A 23,273-nucleotide genomic window follows, 5' to 3' on the forward strand; every position below is an offset into this window, starting at 1 on the left:
AGATGCCTAAGAAACTCCTGTTGAAGCTGTATCCAAATAGCCTGCATAGCAAACACTGCAGCAGCAAGCAGCAAGCAGCAAGCAGCAAATGCCTTGACTTGCTGGCTTCTTGTCACAATGGCTGGCTGGCTGAAATGACCTGAACTGAAAAGCCCAGCCACTGGCTGCTTGCATGCTTGCTGCCTGAGTTTCATGGCAGCCCGGACGAGTCGGCTAGCAGAGAAAAAGTGGGCGGTTCCTATGCAAATAAGCAGACGAAGCCTGGTGCCGGAAAAAGAACTGGAAGCATGTGCCTTTTTGGCTGTTTGCTGGCCATGCGGGCCCCCCAGCAGTGTGTGCGGCTGCTTTTCTTTACTCCATAGAAAGTCTTTGGCTTTTGCATCCGTCGTCGTCGTCGCCGCCGCTGCTGCATAGACTCCCCGGGGCTGTGTCGGGAGGAGCGGAGGGACTGGAGGCAGGCCTGCTGGGGGAGGAGGCGAGCGGGCAGCCAGCGGCTCCCTCTGCCCTTCTCCCTAAAGCGTAGCGCCCCTGGCCGTCGGGCGGCGCTCAGGCGGGGGCCCATTTCTGGTTATCGCTTCTCGGCCTTTTGGCTAAGATCAAGTGTAGTATCTGTTCTTATCAGTTTAATATCTGATACGTCCCCTATCTGGGGACCATATATTAAATGGATTTTTAGAACAGGGAGATGGAAGAAGAGCTTGCTCTGTCCACTCCACGCATTGACCTGGTATTGCAGTACCTCCAGGACCGGTGCACTTCCCTTTGGGGATATTTGGCTTGTATCAAAAAATAGAAACAAATGACTGTCTGACAGAAAAAAAACAAACATGCATTTTTGGCTCTTTCTTTTGCAAAGAAAGAAGAAGATGAAATGACGACAAAATAAAGCCTCCTTCTTTTTGCTGTGTCTTGTTTGCTCTTTTGCGTGGCTTCTTACTTTCTTTTCTTTTCAGCTCCTCCTCGCATGGAGCAGGAGTGCCGCCTGCTGCCTAGCCTAATTCAGTCCGAACGAGCAGATGCCTAAGAAACTCCTGTTGAAGCTGTATCCAAATAGCCTGCATAGCAAACACTGCAGCAGCAAGCAGCAAGCAGCAAGCAGCAAATGCCTTGACTTGCTGGCTTCTTGTCACAATGGCTGGCTGGCTGAAATGACCTGAACTGAAAAGCCCAGCCACTGGCTGCTTGCATGCTTGCTGCCTGAGTTTCATGGCAGCCCGGACGAGTCGGCTAGCAGAGAAAAAGTGGGCGGTTCCTATGCAAATAAGCAGACGAAGCCTGGTGCCGGAAAAAGAACTGGAAGCATGTGCCTTTTTGGCTGTTTGCTGGCCATGCGGGCCCCCCAGCAGTGTGTGCGGCTGCTTTTCTTTACTCCATAGAAAGTCTTTGGCTTTTGCATCCGTCGTCGTCGTCGCCGCCGCTGCTGCATAGACTCCCCGGGGCTGTGTCGGGAGGAGCGGAGGGACTGGAGGCAGGCCTGCTGGGGGAGGAGGCGAGCGGGCAGCCAGCGGCTCCCTCTGCCCTTCTCCCTAAAGCGTAGCGCCCCTGGCCGTCGGGCGGCGCTCAGGCGGGGGCCCATTTCTGGTTATCGCTTCTCGGCCTTTTGGCTAAGATCAAGTGTAGTATCTGTTCTTATCAGTTTAATATCTGATACGTCCCCTATCTGGGGACCATATATTAAATGGATTTTTAGAACAGGGAGATGGAAGAAGAGCTTGCTCTGTCCACTCCACGCATTGACCTGGTATTGCAGTACCTCCAGGACCGGTGCACTTCCCTTTGGGGATATTTGGCTTGTATCAAAAAATAGAAACAAATGACTGTCTGACAGAAAAAAAACAAACATGCATTTTTGGCTCTTTCTTTTGCAAAGAAAGAAGAAGATGAAATGACGACAAAATAAAGCCTCCTTCTTTTTGCTGTGTCTTGTTTGCTCTTTTGCGTGGCTTCTTACTTTCTTTTCTTTTCAGCTCCTCCTCGCATGGAGCAGGAGTGCCGCCTGCTGCCTAGCCTAATTCAGTCCGAACGAGCAGATGCCTAAGAAACTCCTGTTGAAGCTGTATCCAAATAGCCTGCATAGCAAACACTGCAGCAGCAAGCAGCAAGCAGCAAGCAGCAAATGCCTTGACTTGCTGGCTTCTTGTCACAATGGCTGGCTGGCTGAAATGACCTGAACTGAAAAGCCCAGCCACTGGCTGCTTGCATGCTTGCTGCCTGAGTTTCATGGCAGCCCGGACGAGTCGGCTAGCAGAGAAAAAGTGGGCGGTTCCTATGCAAATAAGCAGACGAAGCCTGGTGCCGGAAAAAGAACTGGAAGCATGTGCCTTTTTGGCTGTTTGCTGGCCATGCGGGCCCCCCAGCAGTGTGTGCGGCTGCTTTTCTTTACTCCATAGAAAGTCTTTGGCTTTTGCATCCGTCGTCGTCGTCGCCGCCGCTGCTGCATAGACTCCCCGGGGCTGTGTCGGGAGGAGCGGAGGGACTGGAGGCAGGCCTGCTGGGGGAGGAGGCGAGCGGGCAGCCAGCGGCTCCCTCTGCCCTTCTCCCTAAAGCGTAGCGCCCCTGGCCGTCGGGCGGCGCTCAGGCGGGGGCCCATTTCTGGTTATCGCTTCTCGGCCTTTTGGCTAAGATCAAGTGTAGTATCTGTTCTTATCAGTTTAATATCTGATACGTCCCCTATCTGGGGACCATATATTAAATGGATTTTTAGAACAGGGAGATGGAAGAAGAGCTTGCTCTGTCCACTCCACGCATTGACCTGGTATTGCAGTACCTCCAGGACCGGTGCACTTCCCTTTGGGGATATTTGGCTTGTATCAAAAAATAGAAACAAATGACTGTCTGACAGAAAAAAAACAAACATGCATTTTTGGCTCTTTCTTTTGCAAAGAAAGAAGAAGATGAAATGACGACAAAATAAAGCCTCCTTCTTTTTGCTGTGTCTTGTTTGCTCTTTTGCGTGGCTTCTTACTTTCTTTTCTTTTCAGCTCCTCCTCGCATGGAGCAGGAGTGCCGCCTGCTGCCTAGCCTAATTCAGTCCGAACGAGCAGATGCCTAAGAAACTCCTGTTGAAGCTGTATCCAAATAGCCTGCATAGCAAACACTGCAGCAGCAAGCAGCAAGCAGCAAGCAGCAAATGCCTTGACTTGCTGGCTTCTTGTCACAATGGCTGGCTGGCTGAAATGACCTGAACTGAAAAGCCCAGCCACTGGCTGCTTGCATGCTTGCTGCCTGAGTTTCATGGCAGCCCGGACGAGTCGGCTAGCAGAGAAAAAGTGGGCGGTTCCTATGCAAATAAGCAGACGAAGCCTGGTGCCGGAAAAAGAACTGGAAGCATGTGCCTTTTTGGCTGTTTGCTGGCCATGCGGGCCCCCCAGCAGTGTGTGCGGCTGCTTTTCTTTACTCCATAGAAAGTCTTTGGCTTTTGCATCCGTCGTCGTCGTCGCCGCCGCTGCTGCATAGACTCCCCGGGGCTGTGTCGGGAGGAGCGGAGGGACTGGAGGCAGGCCTGCTGGGGGAGGAGGCGAGCGGGCAGCCAGCGGCTCCCTCTGCCCTTCTCCCTAAAGCGTAGCGCCCCTGGCCGTCGGGCGGCGCTCAGGCGGGGGCCCATTTCTGGTTATCGCTTCTCGGCCTTTTGGCTAAGATCAAGTGTAGTATCTGTTCTTATCAGTTTAATATCTGATACGTCCCCTATCTGGGGACCATATATTAAATGGATTTTTAGAACAGGGAGATGGAAGAAGAGCTTGCTCTGTCCACTCCACGCATTGACCTGGTATTGCAGTACCTCCAGGACCGGTGCACTTCCCTTTGGGGATATTTGGCTTGTATCAAAAAATAGAAACAAATGACTGTCTGACAGAAAAAAAACAAACATGCATTTTTGGCTCTTTCTTTTGCAAAGAAAGAAGAAGATGAAATGACGACAAAATAAAGCCTCCTTCTTTTTGCTGTGTCTTGTTTGCTCTTTTGCGTGGCTTCTTACTTTCTTTTCTTTTCAGCTCCTCCTCGCATGGAGCAGGAGTGCCGCCTGCTGCCTAGCCTAATTCAGTCCGAACGAGCAGATGCCTAAGAAACTCCTGTTGAAGCTGTATCCAAATAGCCTGCATAGCAAACACTGCAGCAGCAAGCAGCAAGCAGCAAGCAGCAAATGCCTTGACTTGCTGGCTTCTTGTCACAATGGCTGGCTGGCTGAAATGACCTGAACTGAAAAGCCCAGCCACTGGCTGCTTGCATGCTTGCTGCCTGAGTTTCATGGCAGCCCGGACGAGTCGGCTAGCAGAGAAAAAGTGGGCGGTTCCTATGCAAATAAGCAGACGAAGCCTGGTGCCGGAAAAAGAACTGGAAGCATGTGCCTTTTTGGCTGTTTGCTGGCCATGCGGGCCCCCCAGCAGTGTGTGCGGCTGCTTTTCTTTACTCCATAGAAAGTCTTTGGCTTTTGCATCCGTCGTCGTCGTCGCCGCCGCTGCTGCATAGACTCCCCGGGGCTGTGTCGGGAGGAGCGGAGGGACTGGAGGCAGGCCTGCTGGGGGAGGAGGCGAGCGGGCAGCCAGCGGCTCCCTCTGCCCTTCTCCCTAAAGCGTAGCGCCCCTGGCCGTCGGGCGGCGCTCAGGCGGGGGCCCATTTCTGGTTATCGCTTCTCGGCCTTTTGGCTAAGATCAAGTGTAGTATCTGTTCTTATCAGTTTAATATCTGATACGTCCCCTATCTGGGGACCATATATTAAATGGATTTTTAGAACAGGGAGATGGAAGAAGAGCTTGCTCTGTCCACTCCACGCATTGACCTGGTATTGCAGTACCTCCAGGACCGGTGCACTTCCCTTTGGGGATATTTGGCTTGTATCAAAAAATAGAAACAAATGACTGTCTGACAGAAAAAAAACAAACATGCATTTTTGGCTCTTTCTTTTGCAAAGAAAGAAGAAGATGAAATGACGACAAAATAAAGCCTCCTTCTTTTTGCTGTGTCTTGTTTGCTCTTTTGCGTGGCTTCTTACTTTCTTTTCTTTTCAGCTCCTCCTCGCATGGAGCAGGAGTGCCGCCTGCTGCCTAGCCTAATTCAGTCCGAACGAGCAGATGCCTAAGAAACTCCTGTTGAAGCTGTATCCAAATAGCCTGCATAGCAAACACTGCAGCAGCAAGCAGCAAGCAGCAAGCAGCAAATGCCTTGACTTGCTGGCTTCTTGTCACAATGGCTGGCTGGCTGAAATGACCTGAACTGAAAAGCCCAGCCACTGGCTGCTTGCATGCTTGCTGCCTGAGTTTCATGGCAGCCCGGACGAGTCGGCTAGCAGAGAAAAAGTGGGCGGTTCCTATGCAAATAAGCAGACGAAGCCTGGTGCCGGAAAAAGAACTGGAAGCATGTGCCTTTTTGGCTGTTTGCTGGCCATGCGGGCCCCCCAGCAGTGTGTGCGGCTGCTTTTCTTTACTCCATAGAAAGTCTTTGGCTTTTGCATCCGTCGTCGTCGTCGCCGCCGCTGCTGCATAGACTCCCCGGGGCTGTGTCGGGAGGAGCGGAGGGACTGGAGGCAGGCCTGCTGGGGGAGGAGGCGAGCGGGCAGCCAGCGGCTCCCTCTGCCCTTCTCCCTAAAGCGTAGCGCCCCTGGCCGTCGGGCGGCGCTCAGGCGGGGGCCCATTTCTGGTTATCGCTTCTCGGCCTTTTGGCTAAGATCAAGTGTAGTATCTGTTCTTATCAGTTTAATATCTGATACGTCCCCTATCTGGGGACCATATATTAAATGGATTTTTAGAACAGGGAGATGGAAGAAGAGCTTGCTCTGTCCACTCCACGCATTGACCTGGTATTGCAGTACCTCCAGGACCGGTGCACTTCCCTTTGGGGATATTTGGCTTGTATCAAAAAATAGAAACAAATGACTGTCTGACAGAAAAAAAACAAACATGCATTTTTGGCTCTTTCTTTTGCAAAGAAAGAAGAAGATGAAATGACGACAAAATAAAGCCTCCTTCTTTTTGCTGTGTCTTGTTTGCTCTTTTGCGTGGCTTCTTACTTTCTTTTCTTTTCAGCTCCTCCTCGCATGGAGCAGGAGTGCCGCCTGCTGCCTAGCCTAATTCAGTCCGAACGAGCAGATGCCTAAGAAACTCCTGTTGAAGCTGTATCCAAATAGCCTGCATAGCAAACACTGCAGCAGCAAGCAGCAAGCAGCAAGCAGCAAATGCCTTGACTTGCTGGCTTCTTGTCACAATGGCTGGCTGGCTGAAATGACCTGAACTGAAAAGCCCAGCCACTGGCTGCTTGCATGCTTGCTGCCTGAGTTTCATGGCAGCCCGGACGAGTCGGCTAGCAGAGAAAAAGTGGGCGGTTCCTATGCAAATAAGCAGACGAAGCCTGGTGCCGGAAAAAGAACTGGAAGCATGTGCCTTTTTGGCTGTTTGCTGGCCATGCGGGCCCCCCAGCAGTGTGTGCGGCTGCTTTTCTTTACTCCATAGAAAGTCTTTGGCTTTTGCATCCGTCGTCGTCGTCGCCGCCGCTGCTGCATAGACTCCCCGGGGCTGTGTCGGGAGGAGCGGAGGGACTGGAGGCAGGCCTGCTGGGGGAGGAGGCGAGCGGGCAGCCAGCGGCTCCCTCTGCCCTTCTCCCTAAAGCGTAGCGCCCCTGGCCGTCGGGCGGCGCTCAGGCGGGGGCCCATTTCTGGTTATCGCTTCTCGGCCTTTTGGCTAAGATCAAGTGTAGTATCTGTTCTTATCAGTTTAATATCTGATACGTCCCCTATCTGGGGACCATATATTAAATGGATTTTTAGAACAGGGAGATGGAAGAAGAGCTTGCTCTGTCCACTCCACGCATTGACCTGGTATTGCAGTACCTCCAGGACCGGTGCACTTCCCTTTGGGGATATTTGGCTTGTATCAAAAAATAGAAACAAATGACTGTCTGACAGAAAAAAAACAAACATGCATTTTTGGCTCTTTCTTTTGCAAAGAAAGAAGAAGATGAAATGACGACAAAATAAAGCCTCCTTCTTTTTGCTGTGTCTTGTTTGCTCTTTTGCGTGGCTTCTTACTTTCTTTTCTTTTCAGCTCCTCCTCGCATGGAGCAGGAGTGCCGCCTGCTGCCTAGCCTAATTCAGTCCGAACGAGCAGATGCCTAAGAAACTCCTGTTGAAGCTGTATCCAAATAGCCTGCATAGCAAACACTGCAGCAGCAAGCAGCAAGCAGCAAGCAGCAAATGCCTTGACTTGCTGGCTTCTTGTCACAATGGCTGGCTGGCTGAAATGACCTGAACTGAAAAGCCCAGCCACTGGCTGCTTGCATGCTTGCTGCCTGAGTTTCATGGCAGCCCGGACGAGTCGGCTAGCAGAGAAAAAGTGGGCGGTTCCTATGCAAATAAGCAGACGAAGCCTGGTGCCGGAAAAAGAACTGGAAGCATGTGCCTTTTTGGCTGTTTGCTGGCCATGCGGGCCCCCCAGCAGTGTGTGCGGCTGCTTTTCTTTACTCCATAGAAAGTCTTTGGCTTTTGCATCCGTCGTCGTCGTCGCCGCCGCTGCTGCATAGACTCCCCGGGGCTGTGTCGGGAGGAGCGGAGGGACTGGAGGCAGGCCTGCTGGGGGAGGAGGCGAGCGGGCAGCCAGCGGCTCCCTCTGCCCTTCTCCCTAAAGCGTAGCGCCCCTGGCCGTCGGGCGGCGCTCAGGCGGGGGCCCATTTCTGGTTATCGCTTCTCGGCCTTTTGGCTAAGATCAAGTGTAGTATCTGTTCTTATCAGTTTAATATCTGATACGTCCCCTATCTGGGGACCATATATTAAATGGATTTTTAGAACAGGGAGATGGAAGAAGAGCTTGCTCTGTCCACTCCACGCATTGACCTGGTATTGCAGTACCTCCAGGACCGGTGCACTTCCCTTTGGGGATATTTGGCTTGTATCAAAAAATAGAAACAAATGACTGTCTGACAGAAAAAAAACAAACATGCATTTTTGGCTCTTTCTTTTGCAAAGAAAGAAGAAGATGAAATGACGACAAAATAAAGCCTCCTTCTTTTTGCTGTGTCTTGTTTGCTCTTTTGCGTGGCTTCTTACTTTCTTTTCTTTTCAGCTCCTCCTCGCATGGAGCAGGAGTGCCGCCTGCTGCCTAGCCTAATTCAGTCCGAACGAGCAGATGCCTAAGAAACTCCTGTTGAAGCTGTATCCAAATAGCCTGCATAGCAAACACTGCAGCAGCAAGCAGCAAGCAGCAAGCAGCAAATGCCTTGACTTGCTGGCTTCTTGTCACAATGGCTGGCTGGCTGAAATGACCTGAACTGAAAAGCCCAGCCACTGGCTGCTTGCATGCTTGCTGCCTGAGTTTCATGGCAGCCCGGACGAGTCGGCTAGCAGAGAAAAAGTGGGCGGTTCCTATGCAAATAAGCAGACGAAGCCTGGTGCCGGAAAAAGAACTGGAAGCATGTGCCTTTTTGGCTGTTTGCTGGCCATGCGGGCCCCCCAGCAGTGTGTGCGGCTGCTTTTCTTTACTCCATAGAAAGTCTTTGGCTTTTGCATCCGTCGTCGTCGTCGCCGCCGCTGCTGCATAGACTCCCCGGGGCTGTGTCGGGAGGAGCGGAGGGACTGGAGGCAGGCCTGCTGGGGGAGGAGGCGAGCGGGCAGCCAGCGGCTCCCTCTGCCCTTCTCCCTAAAGCGTAGCGCCCCTGGCCGTCGGGCGGCGCTCAGGCGGGGGCCCATTTCTGGTTATCGCTTCTCGGCCTTTTGGCTAAGATCAAGTGTAGTATCTGTTCTTATCAGTTTAATATCTGATACGTCCCCTATCTGGGGACCATATATTAAATGGATTTTTAGAACAGGGAGATGGAAGAAGAGCTTGCTCTGTCCACTCCACGCATTGACCTGGTATTGCAGTACCTCCAGGACCGGTGCACTTCCCTTTGGGGATATTTGGCTTGTATCAAAAAATAGAAACAAATGACTGTCTGACAGAAAAAAAACAAACATGCATTTTTGGCTCTTTCTTTTGCAAAGAAAGAAGAAGATGAAATGACGACAAAATAAAGCCTCCTTCTTTTTGCTGTGTCTTGTTTGCTCTTTTGCGTGGCTTCTTACTTTCTTTTCTTTTCAGCTCCTCCTCGCATGGAGCAGGAGTGCCGCCTGCTGCCTAGCCTAATTCAGTCCGAACGAGCAGATGCCTAAGAAACTCCTGTTGAAGCTGTATCCAAATAGCCTGCATAGCAAACACTGCAGCAGCAAGCAGCAAGCAGCAAGCAGCAAATGCCTTGACTTGCTGGCTTCTTGTCACAATGGCTGGCTGGCTGAAATGACCTGAACTGAAAAGCCCAGCCACTGGCTGCTTGCATGCTTGCTGCCTGAGTTTCATGGCAGCCCGGACGAGTCGGCTAGCAGAGAAAAAGTGGGCGGTTCCTATGCAAATAAGCAGACGAAGCCTGGTGCCGGAAAAAGAACTGGAAGCATGTGCCTTTTTGGCTGTTTGCTGGCCATGCGGGCCCCCCAGCAGTGTGTGCGGCTGCTTTTCTTTACTCCATAGAAAGTCTTTGGCTTTTGCATCCGTCGTCGTCGTCGCCGCCGCTGCTGCATAGACTCCCCGGGGCTGTGTCGGGAGGAGCGGAGGGACTGGAGGCAGGCCTGCTGGGGGAGGAGGCGAGCGGGCAGCCAGCGGCTCCCTCTGCCCTTCTCCCTAAAGCGTAGCGCCCCTGGCCGTCGGGCGGCGCTCAGGCGGGGGCCCATTTCTGGTTATCGCTTCTCGGCCTTTTGGCTAAGATCAAGTGTAGTATCTGTTCTTATCAGTTTAATATCTGATACGTCCCCTATCTGGGGACCATATATTAAATGGATTTTTAGAACAGGGAGATGGAAGAAGAGCTTGCTCTGTCCACTCCACGCATTGACCTGGTATTGCAGTACCTCCAGGACCGGTGCACTTCCCTTTGGGGATATTTGGCTTGTATCAAAAAATAGAAACAAATGACTGTCTGACAGAAAAAAAACAAACATGCATTTTTGGCTCTTTCTTTTGCAAAGAAAGAAGAAGATGAAATGACGACAAAATAAAGCCTCCTTCTTTTTGCTGTGTCTTGTTTGCTCTTTTGCGTGGCTTCTTACTTTCTTTTCTTTTCAGCTCCTCCTCGCATGGAGCAGGAGTGCCGCCTGCTGCCTAGCCTAATTCAGTCCGAACGAGCAGATGCCTAAGAAACTCCTGTTGAAGCTGTATCCAAATAGCCTGCATAGCAAACACTGCAGCAGCAAGCAGCAAGCAGCAAGCAGCAAATGCCTTGACTTGCTGGCTTCTTGTCACAATGGCTGGCTGGCTGAAATGACCTGAACTGAAAAGCCCAGCCACTGGCTGCTTGCATGCTTGCTGCCTGAGTTTCATGGCAGCCCGGACGAGTCGGCTAGCAGAGAAAAAGTGGGCGGTTCCTATGCAAATAAGCAGACGAAGCCTGGTGCCGGAAAAAGAACTGGAAGCATGTGCCTTTTTGGCTGTTTGCTGGCCATGCGGGCCCCCCAGCAGTGTGTGCGGCTGCTTTTCTTTACTCCATAGAAAGTCTTTGGCTTTTGCATCCGTCGTCGTCGTCGCCGCCGCTGCTGCATAGACTCCCCGGGGCTGTGTCGGGAGGAGCGGAGGGACTGGAGGCAGGCCTGCTGGGGGAGGAGGCGAGCGGGCAGCCAGCGGCTCCCTCTGCCCTTCTCCCTAAAGCGTAGCGCCCCTGGCCGTCGGGCGGCGCTCAGGCGGGGGCCCATTTCTGGTTATCGCTTCTCGGCCTTTTGGCTAAGATCAAGTGTAGTATCTGTTCTTATCAGTTTAATATCTGATACGTCCCCTATCTGGGGACCATATATTAAATGGATTTTTAGAACAGGGAGATGGAAGAAGAGCTTGCTCTGTCCACTCCACGCATTGACCTGGTATTGCAGTACCTCCAGGACCGGTGCACTTCCCTTTGGGGATATTTGGCTTGTATCAAAAAATAGAAACAAATGACTGTCTGACAGAAAAAAAACAAACATGCATTTTTGGCTCTTTCTTTTGCAAAGAAAGAAGAAGATGAAATGACGACAAAATAAAGCCTCCTTCTTTTTGCTGTGTCTTGTTTGCTCTTTTGCGTGGCTTCTTACTTTCTTTTCTTTTCAGCTCCTCCTCGCATGGAGCAGGAGTGCCGCCTGCTGCCTAGCCTAATTCAGTCCGAACGAGCAGATGCCTAAGAAACTCCTGTTGAAGCTGTATCCAAATAGCCTGCATAGCAAACACTGCAGCAGCAAGCAGCAAGCAGCAAGCAGCAAATGCCTTGACTTGCTGGCTTCTTGTCACAATGGCTGGCTGGCTGAAATGACCTGAACTGAAAAGCCCAGCCACTGGCTGCTTGCATGCTTGCTGCCTGAGTTTCATGGCAGCCCGGACGAGTCGGCTAGCAGAGAAAAAGTGGGCGGTTCCTATGCAAATAAGCAGACGAAGCCTGGTGCCGGAAAAAGAACTGGAAGCATGTGCCTTTTTGGCTGTTTGCTGGCCATGCGGGCCCCCCAGCAGTGTGTGCGGCTGCTTTTCTTTACTCCATAGAAAGTCTTTGGCTTTTGCATCCGTCGTCGTCGTCGCCGCCGCTGCTGCATAGACTCCCCGGGGCTGTGTCGGGAGGAGCGGAGGGACTGGAGGCAGGCCTGCTGGGGGAGGAGGCGAGCGGGCAGCCAGCGGCTCCCTCTGCCCTTCTCCCTAAAGCGTAGCGCCCCTGGCCGTCGGGCGGCGCTCAGGCGGGGGCCCATTTCTGGTTATCGCTTCTCGGCCTTTTGGCTAAGATCAAGTGTAGTATCTGTTCTTATCAGTTTAATATCTGATACGTCCCCTATCTGGGGACCATATATTAAATGGATTTTTAGAACAGGGAGATGGAAGAAGAGCTTGCTCTGTCCACTCCACGCATTGACCTGGTATTGCAGTACCTCCAGGACCGGTGCACTTCCCTTTGGGGATATTTGGCTTGTATCAAAAAATAGAAACAAATGACTGTCTGACAGAAAAAAAACAAACATGCATTTTTGGCTCTTTCTTTTGCAAAGAAAGAAGAAGATGAAATGACGACAAAATAAAGCCTCCTTCTTTTTGCTGTGTCTTGTTTGCTCTTTTGCGTGGCTTCTTACTTTCTTTTCTTTTCAGCTCCTCCTCGCATGGAGCAGGAGTGCCGCCTGCTGCCTAGCCTAATTCAGTCCGAACGAGCAGATGCCTAAGAAACTCCTGTTGAAGCTGTATCCAAATAGCCTGCATAGCAAACACTGCAGCAGCAAGCAGCAAGCAGCAAGCAGCAAATGCCTTGACTTGCTGGCTTCTTGTCACAATGGCTGGCTGGCTGAAATGACCTGAACTGAAAAGCCCAGCCACTGGCTGCTTGCATGCTTGCTGCCTGAGTTTCATGGCAGCCCGGACGAGTCGGCTAGCAGAGAAAAAGTGGGCGGTTCCTATGCAAATAAGCAGACGAAGCCTGGTGCCGGAAAAAGAACTGGAAGCATGTGCCTTTTTGGCTGTTTGCTGGCCATGCGGGCCCCCCAGCAGTGTGTGCGGCTGCTTTTCTTTACTCCATAGAAAGTCTTTGGCTTTTGCATCCGTCGTCGTCGTCGCCGCCGCTGCTGCATAGACTCCCCGGGGCTGTGTCGGGAGGAGCGGAGGGACTGGAGGCAGGCCTGCTGGGGGAGGAGGCGAGCGGGCAGCCAGCGGCTCCCTCTGCCCTTCTCCCTAAAGCGTAGCGCCCCTGGCCGTCGGGCGGCGCTCAGGCGGGGGCCCATTTCTGGTTATCGCTTCTCGGCCTTTTGGCTAAGATCAAGTGTAGTATCTGTTCTTATCAGTTTAATATCTGATACGTCCCCTATCTGGGGACCATATATTAAATGGATTTTTAGAACAGGGAGATGGAAGAAGAGCTTGCTCTGTCCACTCCACGCATTGACCTGGTATTGCAGTACCTCCAGGACCGGTGCACTTCCCTTTGGGGATATTTGGCTTGTATCAAAAAATAGAAACAAATGACTGTCTGACAGAAAAAAAACAAACATGCATTTTTGGCTCTTTCTTTTGCAAAGAAAGAAGAAGATGAAATGACGACAAAATAAAGCCTCCTTCTTTTTGCTGTGTCTTGTTTGCTCTTTTGCGTGGCTTCTTACTTTCTTTTCTTTTCAGCTCCTCCTCGCATGGAGCAGGAGTGCCGCCTGCTGCCTAGCCTAATTCAGTCCGAACGAGCAGATGCCTAAGAAACTCCTGTTGAAGCTGTATCCAAATAGCCTGCATAGCAAACACTGCAGCAGCAAGCAGCAAGCAGCAAGCAGCAAATGCCTTGACTTGCTGGCTTCTTGTCACAATGGCTGGCTGGCTGAAATGACCTGAACTGAAAAGCCCAGCCACTGGCTGCTTGCATGCTTGCTGCCTGAGTTTCATGGCAGCCCGGACGAGTCGGCTAGCAGAGAAAAAGTGGGCGGTTCCTATGCAAATAAGCAGACGAAGCCTGGTGCCGGAAAAAGAACTGGAAGCATGTGCCTTTTTGGCTGTTTGCTGGCCATGCGGGCCCCCCAGCAGTGTGTGCGGCTGCTTTTCTTTACTCCATAGAAAGTCTTTGGCTTTTGCATCCGTCGTCGTCGTCGCCGCCGCTGCTGCATAGACTCCCCGGGGCTGTGTCGGGAGGAGCGGAGGGACTGGAGGCAGGCCTGCTGGGGGAGGAGGCGAGCGGGCAGCCAGCGGCTCCCTCTGCCCTTCTCCCTAAAGCGTAGCGCCCCTGGCCGTCGGGCGGCGCTCAGGCGGGGGCCCATTTCTGGTTATCGCTTCTCGGCCTTTTGGCTAAGATCAAGTGTAGTATCTGTTCTTATCAGTTTAATATCTGATACGTCCCCTATCTGGGGACCATATATTAAATGGATTTTTAGAACAGGGAGATGGAAGAAGAGCTTGCTCTGTCCACTCCACGCATTGACCTGGTATTGCAGTACCTCCAGGACCGGTGCACTTCCCTTTGGGGATATTTGGCTTGTATCAAAAAATAGAAACAAATGACTGTCTGACAGAAAAAAAACAAACATGCATTTTTGGCTCTTTCTTTTGCAAAGAAAGAAGAAGATGAAATGACGACAAAATAAAGCCTCCTTCTTTTTGCTGTGTCTTGTTTGCTCTTTTGCGTGGCTTCTTACTTTCTTTTCTTTTCAGCTCCTCCTCGCATGGAGCAGGAGTGCCGCCTGCTGCCTAGCCTAATTCAGTCCGAACGAGCAGATGCCTAAGAAACTCCTGTTGAAGCTGTATCCAAATAGCCTGCATAGCAAACACTGCAGCAGCAAGCAGCAAGCAGCAAGCAGCAAATGCCTTGACTTGCTGGCTTCTTGTCACAATGGCTGGCTGGCTGAAATGACCTGAACTGAAAAGCCCAGCCACTGGCTGCTTGCATGCTTGCTGCCTGAGTTTCATGGCAGCCCGGACGAGTCGGCTAGCAGAGAAAAAGTGGGCGGTTCCTATGCAAATAAGCAGACGAAGCCTGGTGCCGGAAAAAGAACTGGAAGCATGTGCCTTTTTGGCTGTTTGCTGGCCATGCGGGCCCCCCAGCAGTGTGTGCGGCTGCTTTTCTTTACTCCATAGAAAGTCTTTGGCTTTTGCATCCGTCGTCGTCGTCGCCGCCGCTGCTGCATAGACTCCCCGGGGCTGTGTCGGGAGGAGCGGAGGGACTGGAGGCAGGCCTGCTGGGGGAGGAGGCGAGCGGGCAGCCAGCGGCTCCCTCTGCCCTTCTCCCTAAAGCGTAGCGCCCCTGGCCGTCGGGCGGCGCTCAGGCGGGGGCCCATTTCTGGTTATCGCTTCTCGGCCTTTTGGCTAAGATCAAGTGTAGTATCTGTTCTTATCAGTTTAATATCTGATACGTCCCCTATCTGGGGACCATATATTAAATGGATTTTTAGAACAGGGAGATGGAAGAAGAGCTTGCTCTGTCCACTCCACGCATTGACCTGGTATTGCAGTACCTCCAGGACCGGTGCACTTCCCTTTGGGGATATTTGGCTTGTATCAAAAAATAGAAACAAATGACTGTCTGACAGAAAAAAAACAAACATGCATTTTTGGCTCTTTCTTTTGCAAAGAAAGAAGAAGATGAAATGACGACAAAATAAAGCCTCCTTCTTTTTGCTGTGTCTTGTTTGCTCTTTTGCGTGGCTTCTTACTTTCTTTTCTTTTCAGCTCCTCCTCGCATGGAGCAGGAGTGCCGCCTGCTGCCTAGCCTAATTCAGTCCGAACGAGCAGATGCCTAAGAAACTCCTGTTGAAGCTGTATCCAAATAGCCTGCATAGCAAACACTGCAGCAGCAAGCAGCAAGCAGCAAGCAGCAAATGCCTTGACTTGCTGGCTTCTTGTCACAATGGCTGGCTGGCTGAAATGACCTGAACTGAAAAGCCCAGCCACTGGCTGCTTGCATGCTTGCTGCCTGAGTTTCATGGCAGCCCGGACGAGTCGGCTAGCAGAGAAAAAGTGGGCGGTTCCTATGCAAATAAGCAGACGAAGCCTGGTGCCGGAAAAAGAACTGGAAGCATGTGCCTTTTTGGCTGTTTGCTGGCCATGCGGGCCCCCCAGCAGTGTGTGCGGCTGCTTTTCTTTACTCCATAGAAAGTCTTTGGCTTTTGCATCCGTCGTCGTCGTCGCCGCCGCTGCTGCATAGACTCCCCGGGGCTGTGTCGGGAGGAGCGGAGGGACTGGAGGCAGGCCTGCTGGGGGAGGAGGCGAGCGGGCAGCCAGCGGCTCCCTCTGCCCTTCTCCCTAAAGCGTAGCGCCCCTGGCCGTCGGGCGGCGCTCAGGCGGGGGCCCATTTCTGGTTATCGCTTCTCGGCCTTTTGGCTAAGATCAAGTGTAGTATCTGTTCTTATCAGTTTAATATCTGATACGTCCCCTATCTGGGGACCATATATTAAATGGATTTTTAGAACAGGGAGATGGAAGAAGAGCTTGCTCTGTCCACTCCACGCATTGACCTGGTATTGCAGTACCTCCAGGACCGGTGCACTTCCCTTTGGGGATATTTGGCTTGTATCAAAAAATAGAAACAAATGACTGTCTGACAGAAAAAAAACAAACATGCATTTTTGGCTCTTTCTTTTGCAAAGAAAGAAGAAGATGAAATGACGACAAAATAAAGCCTCCTTCTTTTTGCTGTGTCTTGTTTGCTCTTTTGCGTGGCTTCTTACTTTCTTTTCTTTTCAGCTCCTCCTCGCATGGAGCAGGAGTGCCGCCTGCTGCCTAGCCTAATTCAGTCCGAACGAGCAGATGCCTAAGAAACTCCTGTTGAAGCTGTATCCAAATAGCCTGCATAGCAAACACTGCAGCAGCAAGCAGCAAGCAGCAAGCAGCAAATGCCTTGACTTGCTGGCTTCTTGTCACAATGGCTGGCTGGCTGAAATGACCTGAACTGAAAAGCCCAGCCACTGGCTGCTTGCATGCTTGCTGCCTGAGTTTCATGGCAGCCCGGACGAGTCGGCTAGCAGAGAAAAAGTGGGCGGTTCCTATGCAAATAAGCAGACGAAGCCTGGTGCCGGAAAAAGAACTGGAAGCATGTGCCTTTTTGGCTGTTTGCTGGCCATGCGGGCCCCCCAGCAGTGTGTGCGGCTGCTTTTCTTTACTCCATAGAAAGTCTTTGGCTTTTGCATCCGTCGTCGTCGTCGCCGCCGCTGCTGCATAGACTCCCCGGGGCTGTGTCGGGAGGAGCGGAGGGACTGGAGGCAGGCCTGCTGGGGGAGGAGGCGAGCGGGCAGCCAGCGGCTCCCTCTGCCCTTCTCCCTAAAGCGTAGCGCCCCTGGCCGTCGGGCGGCGCTCAGGCGGGGGCCCATTTCTGGTTATCGCTTCTCGGCCTTTTGGCTAAGATCAAGTGTAGTATCTGTTCTTATCAGTTTAATATCTGATACGTCCCCTATCTGGGGACCATATATTAAATGGATTTTTAGAACAGGGAGATGGAAGAAGAGCTTGCTCTGTCCACTCCACGCATTGACCTGGTATTGCAGTACCTCCAGGACCGGTGCACTTCCCTTTGGGGATATTTGGCTTGTATCAAAAAATAGAAACAAATGACTGTCTGACAGAAAAAAAACAAACATGCATTTTTGGCTCTTTCTTTTGCAAAGAAAGAAGAAGATGAAATGACGACAAAATAAAGCCTCCTTCTTTTTGCTGTGTCTTGTTTGCTCTTTTGCGTGGCTTCTTACTTTCTTTTCTTTTCAGCTCCTCCTCGCATGGAGCAGGAGTGCCGCCTGCTGCCTAGCCTAATTCAGTCCGAACGAGCAGATGCCTAAGAAACTCCTGTTGAAGCTGTATCCAAATAGCCTGCATAGCAAACACTGCAGCAGCAAGCAGCAAGCAGCAAGCAGCAAATGCCTTGACTTGCTGGCTTCTTGTCACAATGGCTGGCTGGCTGAAATGACCTGAACTGAAAAGCCCAGCCACTGGCTGCTTGCATGCTTGCTGCCTGAGTTTCATGGCAGCCCGGACGAGTCGGCTAGCAGAGAAAAAGTGGGCGGTTCCTATGCAAATAAGCAGACGAAGCCTGGTGCCGGAAAAAGAACTGGAAGCATGTGCCTTTTTGGCTGTTTGCTGGCCATGCGGGCCCCCCAGCAGTGTGTGCGGCTGCTTTTCTTTACTCCATAGAAAGTCTTTGGCTTTTGCATCCGTCGTCGTCGTCGCCGCCGCTGCTGCATAGACTCCCCGGGGCTGTGTCGGGAGGAGCGGAGGGACTGGAGGCAGGCCTGCTGGGGGAGGAGGCGAGCGGGCAGCCAGCGGCTCCCTCTGCCCTTCTCCCTAAAGCGTAGCGCCCCTGGCCGTCGGGCGGCGCTCAGGCGGGGGCCCATTTCTGGTTATCGCTTCTCGGCCTTTTGGCTCAGATCAAGTGTCTGGGCTGAGAGGTTGCTGAGACTGTACCCCCTTGGCCTTGAGTCATCGTTCCGGAAGGGACTTAAGACTCATGCTGCTATTAGGGGGGTGCGCCATCTCAGGCAGCGGGAGGTGATCAGGAGCGGACAAGGAGAGAGAGAGATGGTGAAGGGCCGGCGCCTTGGCCTTGGGGGATCGTCCTAACAGACTTAACCCCCTTGCTGCTATAAGGGTGCCGCTCCGGAGCCAATGTTGTGATTGGCGGACAAGGACGTGAAGAGAGAGAGAGACGGTGAAGGGCCGGCGCTTTGGCCTTGGGGGATCGTTCTAACGGACTTAACCCCCTTGTTGCTATTTGGGCGCCGCACCTGAAACTGGTGGAGACGAGCTCGAGGATGGCGGCCGATGCGAATGTGAAGAACTGCATCCGTTTCCAGATTGATGAGACCAGACGAGCCAGTATCGGTGTTGGATACATTGTGGAGGAAGTAGTGAGAGACCTACTGGGAGTGGAATACGGAGCGATTTACAGCCTGCAGGAGTTCCTGAGAGATGGAATTCTGGATCTAACCTTTGTGGAGGAAGATAAATGCCGAAAGGCTTTTGAAAGATGCAAAGCGATCTTGAGTGATCCGAGGATGAGAGGAATTGGAGTGGTGCCAAGATTTTTACAAGTGGAGAAGCCTGTTATGGTACAAATGTTTAATGTCTTCACGAAGAAGGAGGACATTGAGAACTTTTTGAGACAATTTTGTGTATCAGTTAAGGGTGGAACAAAACTTAAAAATATGTATGGACTGTACAATGGAAAAAGACGTTTTTGGGTCAAATTTAGGCCAGATCAAGATGGGGTGGGGGGAGCTATGTACCCTCCAACAAGTTTTTGTATCGGCAGGGACAAGGGGGTCCTGATTTTTCCAGGGCAACCTGATGAAGATACTTACCATGATGAGAAGAAACAAAAACCTTTTTCAGACAAGAGTGGTGAAGAAAAGAGAAGGGACTTTTGTGGAAAAACAGGGTGTATGATGTATATTGAAAATGATGAGATGTTGTCAAGGTTTGGAAAAGACTATAGTAAGGCAGATGGAAAGCCGGTAATTTTAGGGGGTGTGGAGTACATTGAAAATGATGCGTTTTTTGACAAGGTGGAGGAAGATTTTTTTAAAGAAAAAGAAGAAGAGGAGAGGAGTTTTGAGTACAAAAAGGAGGAGAGGAGGATTCAAGAAAAGGTGGAGAGTAAGAGGAAAGGGGACATTAGGAGAAGGGGTAGCAAACAAGAGAGCAGTAGTGAGGACAGTAAAGAGGAGGAGGGAAAGGATACTTTGGAAGGGGGAGGTCGTGTTAGTGGAGTGGGTTATGTGGATGCTAGTCTTAGCGAAAAAGAAGAAGATAGGCAGACTTTGAAGAGATTTTTAATAAAACCAAGAAAAAAGAAAAAAATTAAAAAGGAAAAGTGGAAAATAATGTGATTGTAATGCAATATAATTGAACTGTTTTGAAAGTATGGGAAAAGCCTTCAGGCAATAAAGATTTTGAGTATGGGCTAAAAAGAAAAGTGTACTTGTTCTAAATGTAGTGTAAATATGAAAAAAATTAAAATTTAGAGTTTTTTGGAAAGGATAGAAATGTAAATGGGTTTGGTTTTGAAATGTAAATGAAAAAAGGTGTTTTCGGAGGGAATAGAATGATATAAAGATAAAAATCCTGATATGAAAGGGGAATTAATGTATAAAACATGTTTGGGTTTTGAAATAGAAGAAATGCTAGCAAAGTGATGCAATAGAGTTTGTTGTAAGGAAAATGTGATTGTTTTTTGTAAAATGTATTAGATGCCATAATGGATTTACGTGAAAAATTTGCTGATGCTTTTTGGGATTTAAAGGTAGGATAAGTTTATGTATGCAATTTAATTGTGCACTTGGTGATGTTTAATGGAGATTTAAGAAATATGAATTGCTGATTAGAATAGGTTTTGAAGAATATATGTAAAAAAAAAATAATATATGTAATGAAAAGACGAAGTTATGGATTGAATGTGCAAAGTGAATAATGTGTATATAGTATGGTTTTTTGAAGAAATGTAGTTATGAAATATAATGTTTGTTTCTTGTATGTTATGATTTTCTGAAAAAGTTATTTATTTATTGTAAATAATATGAATGTGAATAAAACATTTAAAAAGAAAAAATCTGTTCTTATCAGTTTAATATCTGATACGTCCCCTATCTGGGGACCATATATTAAATGGATTTTTAGAACAGGGAGATGGAAGAAGAGCTTGCTCTGTCCACTCCACGCATTGACCTGGTATTGCAGTACCTCCAGGACCGGTGCACTTCCCTTTGGGGATATTTGGCTTGTATCAAAAAATAGAAACAAATGACTGTCTGACAGAAAAAAAACAAACATGCATTTTTGGCTCTTTCTTTTGCAAAGAAAGAAGAAGATGAAATGACGACAAAATAAAGCCTCCTTCTTTTTGCTGTGTCTTGTTTGCTCTTTTGCGTGGCTTCTTACTTTCTTTTCTTTTCAGCTCCTCCTCGCATGGAGCAGGAGTGCCGCCTGCTGCCTAGCCTAATTCAGTCCGAACGAGCAGATGCCTAAGAAACTCCTGTTGAAGCTGTATCCAAATAGCCTGCATAGCAAACACTGCAGCAGCAAGCAGCAAGCAGCAAGCAGCAAGCAGCAAATGCCTTGACTTGCTGGCTTCTTGTCACAATGGCTGGCTGGCTGAAATGACCTGAACTGAAAAGCCCAGCCACTGGCTGCTTGCATGCTTGCTGCCTGAGTTTCATGGCAGCCCGGACGAGTCGGCTAGCAGAGAAAAAGTGGGCGGTTCCTATGCAAATAAGCAGACGAAGCCTGGTGCCGGAAAAAGAACTGGAAGCATGTGCCTTTTTGGCTGTTTGCTGGCCATGCGGGCCCCCCAGCAGTGTGTGCGGCTGCTTTTCTTTACTCCATAGAAAGTCTTTGGCTTTTGCATCCGTCGTCGTCGTCGCCGCCGCTGCTGCATAGACTCCCCGGGGCTGTGTCGGGAGGAGCGGAGGGACTGGAGGCAGGCCTGCTGGGGGAGGAGGCGAGCGGGCAGCCAGCGGCTCCCTCTGCCCTTCTCCCTAAAGCGTAGCGCCCCTGGCCGTCGGGCGGCGCTCAGGCGGGGGCCCATTTCTGGTTATCGCTTCTCGGCCTTTTGGCTAAGATCAAGTGTAGTATCTGTTCTTATCAGTTTAATATCTGATACGTCCCCTATCTGGGGACCATATATTAAATGGATTTTTAGAACAGGGAGATGGAAGAAGAGCTTGCTCTGTCCACTCCACGCATTGACCTGGTATTGCAGTACCTCCAGGACCGGTGCACTTCCCTTTGGGGATATTTGGCTTGTATCAAAAAATAGAAACAAATGACTGTCTGACAGAAAAAAAACAAACATGCATTTTTGGCTCTTTCTTTTGCAAAGAAAGAAGAAGATGAAATGACGACAAAATAAAGCCTCCTTCTTTTTGCTGTGTCTTGTTTGCTCTTTTGCGTGGCTTCTTACTTTCTTTTCTTTTCAGCTCCTCCTCGCATGGAGCAGGAGTGCCGCCTGCTGCCTAGCCTAATTCAGTCCGAACGAGCAGATGCCTAAGAAACTCCTGTTGAAGCTGTATCCAAATAGCCTGCATAGCAAACACTGCAGCAGCAAGCAGCAAGCAGCAAGCAGCAAATGCCTTGACTTGCTGGCTTCTTGTCACAATGGCTGGCTGGCTGAAATGACCTGAACTGAAAAGCCCAGCCACTGGCTGCTTGCATGCTTGCTGCCTGAGTTTCATGGCAGCCCGGACGAGTCGGCTAGCAGAGAAAAAGTGGGCGGTTCCTATGCAAATAAGCAGACGAAGCCTGGTGCCGGAAAAAGAACTGGAAGCATGTGCCTTTTTGGCTGTTTGCTGGCCATGCGGGCCCCCCAGCAGTGTGTGCGGCTGCTTTTCTTTACTCCATAGAAAGTCTTTGGCTTTTGCATCCGTCGTCGTCGTCGCCGCCGCTGCTGCATAGACTCCCCGGGGCTGTGTCGGGAGGAGCGGAGGGACTGGAGGCAGGCCTGCTGGGGGAGGAGGCGAGCGGGCAGCCAGCGGCTCCCTCTGCCCTTCTCCCTAAAGCGTAGCGCCCCTGGCCGTCGGGCGGCGCTCAGGCGGGGGCCCATTTCTGGTTATCGCTTCTCGGCCTTTTGGCTAAGACCAAGTGTCTGGCTGAGAGGTGATTGCTGAGACTGTGCTCCCTTGGCCCTGGATCATCGCCCCTTTGGGGGCTTAAGATCCTTGCTGCTTTTGGGGGGGCACGCCATCTCGAGCGACGAGAGGTGATCATGAGCGAGCGAAAGTGAGGGGCCGGCGCCTTTGCCTTGTGGGATCGCCCGAAAGGGCTTAACCCACTTGCTGCAATTAGGGTGCCGCACCCGAGCTTATTCAAGGCGGACGATGGCGTACGGTGGCATGAAGAATACAGTCCGGTTCCTGGTCGAGGAAGCCGAGAGAGATCGCGTGAGACTGCAACATGTGGTGGAGAAAATTCTTGGTGAGATGCTGGAGCTGGATGCGTCTAAGGTGTACTGCCTCCAAGACTTCCCAAGGCAGGGCTTTTATGACCTGACCCTGATCTCGGATGCAGACTGCTGGAATGTTTATGAGATGTGCCGTGAGAAGAAGGATGATCCAAGGCTGACGGGAGTCAGCGTGGCCCCGAGTTTTATGCTGGAAGACAAACCGCTGGTTGTACACATGTACAATCCCTTTGTGCAGAGGGAAGACATTGCTTGTTTCCTGAGGAGATACTGTTCCCTGGTGAGGGGGGGAGAAGTGTTAAGGAATGCATATGGTTTCTTCAATGGAAAGCGGCGATTCTGGGTTCGTTTTAAGCCTGATCCAGACCGAGGAGGAGGAGTGATGCAACCGCCTGCAAATTTTGCCATTGGTGGGGAAAGAGGTTTTCTAAACTACCCTGGCCAGCCTGTTTTCTGCAGGAATTGTCACAAATATGGACATACCAAAGAAGAGTGTGACAAAGTCGGGACTGTATGCCGCAATTGCGGAGAAGAAGGGCACACAGCAACGGCCTGTCGAGTCCCAAAAAAGTGTGACTTGTGCGGGGAAAGAGGACATTTAGCACGGCAGTGCAAAAAAAACAAGTCTTATGCCCAAACAGCAAGGGGTAGTGAGTCTGGAGATACCTCAGATTTTGTTGGACTTATCTTTAAGAAATTTCAGACAGAAGAAGGAAGAATGGACTTGCAGGAGGGGGGGATCTCAGAGGTAGAAGAAACCCCTGAGTTTCTGCAAGGAGAACTGGTTGGTACTCAAAGTACAGATTGGGCAGAGAGAGTAGAATTTCAAGAGGAGGACGAAGCTCTAACAGAAAAAATGAATTTGTTTGAAAAAAAAGTGGGGGGTGTGAAGTTATGGGTAAATGTATTTCGCA

General features: G+C 50.7%; 19 non-coding genes across 19 annotated transcripts; all 19 read left to right on the forward strand.

Moving 5' to 3' along the window:
* The first annotated feature begins 570 nt into the window (after positions 1-570).
* Positions 571-761, forward strand: LOC142500381 (U2 spliceosomal RNA). Its single transcript, XR_012802940.1, has one exon. It is a non-coding gene; the product is annotated as a U2 spliceosomal RNA (small nuclear RNA).
* An 823-nt stretch (positions 762-1,584) lies between these two features.
* Positions 1,585-1,775, forward strand: LOC142500382 (U2 spliceosomal RNA). The gene has a single exon (XR_012802941.1). It is a non-coding gene; the product is annotated as a U2 spliceosomal RNA (small nuclear RNA).
* Positions 1,776-2,598: 823 nt separating this feature from the next.
* On the forward strand, positions 2,599-2,789 carry LOC142500384 (U2 spliceosomal RNA). Its single transcript, XR_012802943.1, has one exon. It is a non-coding gene; the product is annotated as a U2 spliceosomal RNA (small nuclear RNA).
* Positions 2,790-3,612: 823 nt separating this feature from the next.
* On the forward strand, positions 3,613-3,803 carry LOC142500385 (U2 spliceosomal RNA). Its single transcript, XR_012802944.1, has one exon. It is a non-coding gene; the product is annotated as a U2 spliceosomal RNA (small nuclear RNA).
* An 823-nt stretch (positions 3,804-4,626) lies between these two features.
* On the forward strand, positions 4,627-4,817 carry LOC142500386 (U2 spliceosomal RNA). Its single transcript, XR_012802945.1, has one exon. It is a non-coding gene; the product is annotated as a U2 spliceosomal RNA (small nuclear RNA).
* Positions 4,818-5,640: 823 nt separating this feature from the next.
* LOC142500387 (U2 spliceosomal RNA) lies at positions 5,641-5,831 on the forward strand. The gene has a single exon (XR_012802946.1). It is a non-coding gene; the product is annotated as a U2 spliceosomal RNA (small nuclear RNA).
* Positions 5,832-6,654: 823 nt separating this feature from the next.
* LOC142500388 (U2 spliceosomal RNA) lies at positions 6,655-6,845 on the forward strand. The gene has a single exon (XR_012802947.1). It is a non-coding gene; the product is annotated as a U2 spliceosomal RNA (small nuclear RNA).
* Positions 6,846-7,668: 823 nt separating this feature from the next.
* On the forward strand, positions 7,669-7,859 carry LOC142500389 (U2 spliceosomal RNA). The gene has a single exon (XR_012802948.1). It is a non-coding gene; the product is annotated as a U2 spliceosomal RNA (small nuclear RNA).
* An 823-nt stretch (positions 7,860-8,682) lies between these two features.
* On the forward strand, positions 8,683-8,873 carry LOC142500390 (U2 spliceosomal RNA). The gene has a single exon (XR_012802949.1). It is a non-coding gene; the product is annotated as a U2 spliceosomal RNA (small nuclear RNA).
* An 823-nt stretch (positions 8,874-9,696) lies between these two features.
* Positions 9,697-9,887, forward strand: LOC142500391 (U2 spliceosomal RNA). The gene has a single exon (XR_012802950.1). It is a non-coding gene; the product is annotated as a U2 spliceosomal RNA (small nuclear RNA).
* An 823-nt stretch (positions 9,888-10,710) lies between these two features.
* Positions 10,711-10,901, forward strand: LOC142500392 (U2 spliceosomal RNA). Its single transcript, XR_012802951.1, has one exon. It is a non-coding gene; the product is annotated as a U2 spliceosomal RNA (small nuclear RNA).
* Positions 10,902-11,724: 823 nt separating this feature from the next.
* On the forward strand, positions 11,725-11,915 carry LOC142500393 (U2 spliceosomal RNA). Its single transcript, XR_012802952.1, has one exon. It is a non-coding gene; the product is annotated as a U2 spliceosomal RNA (small nuclear RNA).
* Positions 11,916-12,738: 823 nt separating this feature from the next.
* Positions 12,739-12,929, forward strand: LOC142500395 (U2 spliceosomal RNA). Its single transcript, XR_012802954.1, has one exon. It is a non-coding gene; the product is annotated as a U2 spliceosomal RNA (small nuclear RNA).
* An 823-nt stretch (positions 12,930-13,752) lies between these two features.
* Positions 13,753-13,943, forward strand: LOC142500396 (U2 spliceosomal RNA). The gene has a single exon (XR_012802955.1). It is a non-coding gene; the product is annotated as a U2 spliceosomal RNA (small nuclear RNA).
* Positions 13,944-14,766: 823 nt separating this feature from the next.
* LOC142500397 (U2 spliceosomal RNA) lies at positions 14,767-14,957 on the forward strand. The gene has a single exon (XR_012802956.1). It is a non-coding gene; the product is annotated as a U2 spliceosomal RNA (small nuclear RNA).
* An 823-nt stretch (positions 14,958-15,780) lies between these two features.
* LOC142500398 (U2 spliceosomal RNA) lies at positions 15,781-15,971 on the forward strand. Its single transcript, XR_012802957.1, has one exon. It is a non-coding gene; the product is annotated as a U2 spliceosomal RNA (small nuclear RNA).
* An 823-nt stretch (positions 15,972-16,794) lies between these two features.
* Positions 16,795-16,985, forward strand: LOC142500399 (U2 spliceosomal RNA). Its single transcript, XR_012802958.1, has one exon. It is a non-coding gene; the product is annotated as a U2 spliceosomal RNA (small nuclear RNA).
* Positions 16,986-19,975: 2,990 nt separating this feature from the next.
* Positions 19,976-20,166, forward strand: LOC142500186 (U2 spliceosomal RNA). The gene has a single exon (XR_012802838.1). It is a non-coding gene; the product is annotated as a U2 spliceosomal RNA (small nuclear RNA).
* Positions 20,167-20,996: 830 nt separating this feature from the next.
* LOC142500400 (U2 spliceosomal RNA) lies at positions 20,997-21,187 on the forward strand. The gene has a single exon (XR_012802959.1). It is a non-coding gene; the product is annotated as a U2 spliceosomal RNA (small nuclear RNA).
* The last annotated feature ends 2,086 nt before the right edge of the window (positions 21,188-23,273 follow it).

This window comes from Ascaphus truei, chromosome 7 (assembly GCF_040206685.1).
Source record: "Ascaphus truei isolate aAscTru1 chromosome 7, aAscTru1.hap1, whole genome shotgun sequence".
Lineage (NCBI taxonomy): Eukaryota > Metazoa > Chordata > Amphibia > Anura > Ascaphidae > Ascaphus > Ascaphus truei.